The sequence below is a fragment of the Oncorhynchus gorbuscha genome, linkage group LG06 (genome assembly GCF_021184085.1).
Source record: "Oncorhynchus gorbuscha isolate QuinsamMale2020 ecotype Even-year linkage group LG06, OgorEven_v1.0, whole genome shotgun sequence".
Classification (NCBI taxonomy): domain Eukaryota; kingdom Metazoa; phylum Chordata; class Actinopteri; order Salmoniformes; family Salmonidae; genus Oncorhynchus; species Oncorhynchus gorbuscha.
This window is the reverse complement of record NC_060178.1, coordinates 94,257,548-94,264,549: the sequence shown is the minus strand read 5'-3', so window position 1 is coordinate 94,264,549 and position 7,002 is coordinate 94,257,548.

The following is a 7,002-nucleotide window of genomic DNA, read 5'->3' as shown; positions in this document are numbered from 1 at the left end:
GCTGCACCAAGATGCTCTACACTGTGAACCAGATTAAATTGTGTGTGTGTGTGTGTGTGTGTGTGTGTGTGTGTGTGTGTGTGTGTGTGTGTGTGTGTGTGTGTGTGTGTGTGTGTGTGTGTGTGTGTGTGTGTGTGTGTGTGTGTGTGTGTGTGTGTGTGTGTGCCTGTGTGTGTGTGTAGTGCTTGTGTGTGCATCAGTGAGTTCTGTTTGCTTGCGTGTGGTGGGAGGTAATTTGGGGTCATGGGTTGGGAGAGAGTGGAAGGTGATCACCACTATTCCCGACTCGTCATCCATCGTCCACTTGATATCCTGTGTGACATGGCTGTTTATGGTGTGTGTGGTTGTGTGTTCACCTGCGTCTGTGCGTGCAGCTGGCAGTAGTTACATAACATAACAGGTGGAGCTGGGACCTTACTGGTCCCTCCACACTAACAGTGTGGTGAAGAAGGCACAACAGTGCCTCCTCAACCTCAGAAGGCTGGTGACATTTTGCTTGGCCCCTAAGACCCTCACAAACATCTACAGATGCACCATTGAGAGCATCCTGGCGGGCTGTATCACCGCCTGGTACGGTACCTGCACTGCCCGTAACTGTACACACCTTTTCTATTAATGGAGGGCCCTACTTTAGATTTAGGAACTGTACGCCTTTCCGATGCACATCTTCCCTGTGCACTTCTCAGTAGTTGTAATTCAGACTTACGTTATGGAGGTGTGTAACGGGCTTTGCAGACGTAGAAAGAAAGCAATGTAACTGCGTATATTCACCTCCTTTTCAACACCAATTGGTAGATTTAAATATACTCTAATCTTGTAGATTATGTAGAGTTTGGAAATGATTTATGAATAATCAAATGGTTTGGAGAGCCTTTATGCATTAATCCTGAAAGTTGCCATATTCAATTGTTCATCCATAGAATATTGGAAGGTGAGAAAAGTGTCTAATAGGGGTTGAACAGTAGTCCTATAAATCTACCCTAATAATTCTCACTCATCATGGAATTGTAATGACAGTCATAATGAACTGGGCGCCAGGCTCCAGGTTTAACCTGCTAAGTATGGTCTGCATTCCATAATGATTCAAATAGGCTACATGTCCCAAATGATTAGACAACTTGTAATACATGATCCTAATATAATCCACTACTGCTAGCGACGCTCAGGAACAACCACACCAACGTGAAGGAAGAAAGGAAGGGAAACTAGCGGTGCAAAGTTCTGTATCCAATTTACAAAGAAAATAGATTAAAAGGGAAACGAGTAGCTCTCTTCGTTGATTAACTATATATTGATAACTAGTTGTTCAGAGACACAAAGACTACTCCATAGTTATTTATAAAATGACAAAGTTCTCATAGATGAGGAAAATAAACACAATTCTAGCCCGGTTATGGATTGTAACAATACAATAAAAATACAGCTTTTCTATATACAGAATCTTCACATATAACTAATTGAACACACAAGCACTAATTCAACATTGTGAAGATAAAAACTAAGTAAACAGAAAGCACAGTATGTGTGGATGGTGTGGTGTATGTTTATTTTGATTTGTTATGTTTGTAAGTTGAGTGAGTGAGTAATGAAATGGTTGCATATCCCAGATCCAATGTATTGCTGTGGGCCGGGGTATGAGAGGACTTTCAATGCTGTTCAGATGATGAATATACTTTTATAATGAATTATAGGTCTTATTTATTTATTTATTTATTTATTGTCCTATCATGGTGGAACAGTTTTAAAATAGATGATACATTTGATTTGTTATTGTCCTATCATGGGAACTACATTTTAAAAATAAATTATATCTAATTATTTATTTATGATCCTATTTTAATGGTACGGTCCATGACCCTATACCCCAGACACCCACCTGAATGACCCAGAGACTCAGGAGAAGTCTTAATGTAATGGTACTGTCCATGACCCTATACCCTAGACACCCACCTGAATGACCCAGAGACTCAGGAGAAGTCCTAATGTAATGGTACGGTCCATAACCCTATACCCTAGACACCCACCTGAATGACCCAGAGACTCAGGAGAAGTCTTAATGTAATGGTACGGTCCATAACCCTATACCCTAGACACCCACCTGAATGACCCAGAGACTCAGGAGAAGTCCGAATGTAATGACCCAGAGACGGTCCATAACCCTATACCCTAGACACCCACCTGAATGACCCAGGGACTCAGGAGAAGTCTTAATGTAATGGCCGGTCCATGGCCCTATACCCTAGACACCCACCTGAATGACCCAGATACTCAGGAGAAGTCTTAATGTAATGGTACGGTCCATGGCCCTATACCCTAGACACCCACCTGAATGACCCAGGGACTCAGGAGAAGTCCTAATGTAATGGTACGGTCCATAACCCTATATCCTAGACACCCACCTGAATGACCCAGAGACTAAGGAGAAATCTCTAACTGTTTTATGTGCATGCTGTAAGCGGTCTGTATGTGGCCAAAATGATAGTCAGAGACCAAGAGCAGCACTGCCCCCTCAAGATTCTAGGCCTGCTTGGCAGGGTTGGTCCTGCAAAGCCAAAGCCCCCTAAAGGGAGAGCATACTATTCAAGGAAATTCTCAAAGATGCTAATGAGAACCTTGATGACCTTGTACCTAGCCGGTGGGGATTCTGGTGGGGTGCCCCCACCCAGGCAGTGGCAGTGCTGGCAACACCAGCTGCAGTAACCCATGGGGAGGGGGTCACACTCAGACATTCAGAGAGGGGGTATATTATTGTGCCCCTAGTGGCACAGAATCAAAGTCTGACTGCATGGAGATGCTTGGGAATATGGCCAATACGCGTGACCGTATTGTAGGGGTTTCAGGGAAAAGGTGTACATTTGACCTCCATCATCTAGGATGTGACAATGGTAAATAAAATCTCTCAATTTTTGCCTATTTTTTGTGTGGTCTTGCAGGCCTTCTCATGCAGCTGCAAGTGCATTTGTAAATCAAGACCTATCTTGAGTTGGGCTCTGGGGTGGTGCAATTGTTGAGTAAGTGAGTTTATGGATGTGTGGGGGTATGGGTTGAGTGTCTGTGGGTGTATGTGTGTATCCCACAACTGTTGCGAAGAAGTAAAAGATGTTAGGGACAATAGAGGATGATCCACAGCTATATATAATACAAACCCAGGTGAGGGTGATGGAAATGCATTTGGCAGTTAATCTCCTTCAATTCGGTAAATGGCACTGTGTGTTCTTTTCAAAGGATGGATCCCAGTCAGTTATGGGTTATGGGATAGAGGGGGTCGAGGGTGGTCTGCCGGGCATTGGGATGACAACCCAACTCAGGATGAGGAGGGCTTTTAGTGGGTGGAATAGTAGGGACCAATTTGAGGTTTACTTAGTAGAAATGCAAAGATCAGCTATACAGCTATATAGACACTCAATCATCATGTTACTTTTTAATGGTACGTTTACAACCATATATTTTGATAAAAAATAATTGAAAGTTGTGTCTCATTATGATAGGTGGTGAAATAAGTATAGCCAGTTACAATTGTAATGGCCTAGCAGATAAATAAGAAAAGACAATCAATATTTACCTGGCTACAAGATAAGGAATATAATATCTATTGTTTACAAGAAACCCAGTCAACAGTTTTAGATGAAGTTTTGTGGAAAAAGAACTGTGGGGGGCGGAATATACTTCTCCCATCGACAAAGAAATTCAAAAGGGGTGATGGTTTTAATTAACAATAATTTTGATCCAAATGTGCAAATTGTCCAAACAGATCCTCAAGGTAGATAGATTATTTTAAATATATTATTGGACAATAAACAGATATGACTTATTAACCTATACGGTCCGAATAATGATGATCCAAGCTTCTTTGAAAATATATATAAGAATTTATCAACTCTTCAAGCAACATTAGACTCTATTATTATGGTGGGAGATTTTAATACGGTCTTAAATACCTCTATGGACCGGAAAGGAAATCACATTACAAACTATCACCCTCAGGCACTTAAGGAAATCATGAATGTTATGGATATATTGGAATTAGTGGATATATAGTGGCTTAAATACCCGGACCTAGTGAGATATACATGGCGGAGGCTTAATCAAGCTAGTCGCCTTGACTACTTTCTTATACCATTCTCTCTGGCACCAAACGTTTAAAAAGTGTTGATAGGGGACAGAATGTGATCGGATCATCACATAATTGGCATATATATTACTCCTACAGAATTTCCATGTGGGCGAGGATATTGGAAATTTAATCAATGCCTACTAGATGATGAATTGTTTAGAACTAGGACAGAAGAATTTATAACTGACTATTTCAGACATAACATAGGTACAACAGATCCCCTTATTATATGGGACACTTTTAAATGTGCCTTTAGAGGCAATGCAATTCAGTACTCATCTATAAAACAAATGCAATTTAGATCAAAAGAGTCCATATAAACAAAGGAAATTGAAGGACTAACAGTACAGTTAGATAGAAATAAAAACGGTACTATAGAGGCACAGAATAAGTTAGAGGAAAACAAAAAGAAATGGAGGAACTTATTCAAGAAAGATCTAGTGTAATACATTATAATAATAAAGCGAACTGGATGGAATATGGGGAAAAATGCACCAAATTCTTTTTCAATCTTCAATATAGAAATGCTACCAAACAAAATGTATTAAAACTTGTTACAAATGATGGAGTCACGCATGAATCACCAAATGATATTTTAAAAGAGAAAGTAAAATACTTGAAGAATATGTTTTCATTTCAGGCTCTTCCATCTCCACTAACTGAAACTAATTGTATGGATTTTTTTCCTAATAATAATGTAAAATTAATATCTGTACAAAAAGACTCATGTGAAGACCAAATTACAGAGGAGGAACTGCTTGAGGCAATTGGGGCCTTTGAGGATGGGAAAACTCCAGGGCTGGATGGCATACCAGTGGAAGTATACAAAACTTTTTTTGGTATACTCAAAGGACCATTATTAGCATGTTTTAACCACTCCTACAGTGGGGAGAACAAGTATTTGATACACTGCCGATTGTGCAGGTTTTCCTACTTACAAAGCATGTAGAGGTCTGTAATTTTGATCATAGGTACACTTCAACTGAGAGAGACGGAATCTAAAACAAAAATCCAGAAAATCACATTGTATGATTTTTAAGTAATTAATTTGCATTTTATTGCATGACATAAGTATTTGATACATCAGAAAAACAAAACTTAATATTTGGTACAGAAACCTTTGTTTGCATTTACAGAGATCATACGTTTCCTGTAGTTCTTGACCAGGTTTGCACACACTGCAGCAGGGATTTTGGCCTACTCCTCCATACAGACCTTCTCCAGATCCATCAGGTTTCAAATCAAATCAAATCAAATTTTATTTGTCACATACACATGGTTAGCAGATGTTAATGCGAGTGTAGCGAAATGCTTGTGCTTCTAGTTCCGACAATGCAGTAATAACCAACAAGTAATCTAACTAACAATTCCAAAACTGCTGTCTTATACACAGTGTAAGGGGATAAAGAATATGTACATAAAGATATATGAATGAGTGATGGTACAGAGCAGCATAGGCAAGATACAGTAGATGGTATCAAGTACAGTAGATACATATGAGATGAGTATGTAAACAAAGTGGCATAGTTAAAGTGGCTAGTGATACATGTATTACATAAGGATGCAGTAGATGATATAGAGTACAGTATATACGTATGCATATGAGATTAATAATGTAGGGTATGTAACATTATATTAGGTAGCATTGTTTAAAGTGGCTAGTGATATATTTTACATCATTTCCCATCAATTCCCATTATTAAAGTGGCTGGAGTTGAGTCAGTGTCAGTGTGTTGGCAGCAGCCACTCAATGTTAGTGGTGGCTGTTTAACAGTCTGATGGCCTTGAGATAGAAGCTGTTTTTCAGTCTCTCGGTCCCAGCTTTGATGCACCTGTACTGACCTCGCCTTCTGGATGATAGCGGGGTGAACAGGCAGTGGCTCGGGTGGTTGTTGTCCTTGATGATCTTTATGGCCTTCCTGTAACATCGGGTGGTGTAGGTGTCCTGGAGGGCAGGTAGTTTGCCCCCGGTGATGCGTTGTGCAGACCTCACTACCCTCTGGAGAGCCTTACGGTTGTGGGCGGAGCAGTTGCCGTACCAGGCGGTGATACAGCCCGCCAGGATGCTCTCGATTGTGCATCTGTAGAAGTTTGTGAGTGGTTTTGGTGACAAGCCAAATTTCTTCAGCCTCCTGAGGTTGAAGAGGCGCTGCTGCGCCTTCCTCGCGATGCTGTCTGTGTGAGTGGACCAATTCAGTTTGTCTGTGATGTGTATGCCGAGGGACTTACTACCCTCTCCACTACTGTTCCATCGATGTGGATAGGGGGGTGTTCCCTCTGCTGTTTCCTGAAGTCCACAATCATCTCCTTAGTTTTTTTGACGTTGAGTGTGAGGTTATTTTCCTGACACCACACTCCGAGGGCCCTCACCTCCTCCCTGTAGGCCGTCTCGTCGTTGTTGGTAATCAAGCCTACCACTGTTGTGTCATCCTCAAACTTGATGACGAGCTTGGAGGGTACTATGGTGTTGAATGCCGAGCTGTAGTCGATGAACAGCATTCTCACATAGGTATTCCTCTTGTCCAGATGGGTTAGGGCAGTGTGCAGTGTGGTTGAGATTGCATCTTCTGTGGACCTATTTGGGCGGTAAGCAAATTGGAGTGGGTCTAGGGTGTCAGGTAGGGTGGAGGTGATATGGTCCTTGACTAGTCTCTCAAAGCACTTCATGATGACGGAAGTGAGTGCTACGGGGCGGTAGTCGTTTAGCTCAGTTACCTTAGCTTTCTTGGGAACAGGAACAATGGTGGCCCTCTTGAAGCATGTGGGAACAGGAGACTGGTATAGGGATTGATTGAATATGTCCGTAAACACACCGGCCAGCTGGTCTGCGCATGCTCTGAAGGCGCGGCTGGGGATGACGTCTGGGCCTGCAGCCTTGCGAGGGTGAA